We start from the raw sequence: 922 nt of genomic DNA on the forward strand, positions 1-922 counted from the left end.
TAGAATTGTTATAAGTACACCTTTGCATAACACTGTATCCTTATTAACGTATAAGAGAATAAAAAAGAAATATGGACCAACTTACAACAAAGAATAGCTTTACTAACTGTACCAGAAAAGATTTCAAGTGCATCTGAAATTCAAAAATAACATTAAATCCTTAATTTAACTATAAATATTTTTTGACTGACCATGTCAAACCATATGATACTGAAGAATAAAATTACATAAAATCAATAGCTAATAATGCATTCAAACTAAGAACCAACATTATCCCAGGAGCACAATATTTTAAAAAAAAAACTTTAACCAGCAAAACAAAAATATATAAAATAATTTGTGCTTTTTTTTTTTTTTAAATCAAAGATGATGCCTGCAATAGTGGTTACAACGAGCACGTTTGTCAATGCACAGCTTTTCGAAGCGAGGTGTGAAGCAGGACACAGCAACTCTCGGCTCCTGCTCAATGTGTAGCCGGGACCTTATTTTAGTTTACTGACATAGCAGTCACAAAGCGGCATGATTGTTGGCAATATTTGGCACGTTTTCGCTGAAAAAAACTCAAGCGTCTTATCAACGTGATTGGGGTGTAAGTGACGCCTTAATTTATTTGGCTTCATGCTGTCCGCTGACAAACATTTTTAGACACAGTAAGCTCACCGAACTTTCCTCGTCTGGTACCGTAGTCACAGTGGAGCCAAGCGCTCGATACGCCTCGTCATATTTCCTCCCTTACAATGCTCCCTGCGCAAACTCTGCCAATGAAAGCGCCACTGCCCTCTAACGTAGTGGGGGTGCAACTGCACTATATTCCCGGACAGTAAAAAAATAAAAAAGCATGTTCCCCGAGGTCAAAAATCCATTTGCTCCTGAAGCTATTTGGTTTGAGAGAGGACAAAAAGCAATCACAAAAGGTCAAAAA

The sequence above is a fragment of the Hippocampus comes genome, unplaced genomic scaffold (genome assembly GCF_001891065.2).
Source record: "Hippocampus comes isolate QL1 unplaced genomic scaffold, H_comes_QL1_v1.1 scaffold202, whole genome shotgun sequence".
Lineage (NCBI taxonomy): Eukaryota > Metazoa > Chordata > Actinopteri > Syngnathiformes > Syngnathidae > Hippocampus > Hippocampus comes.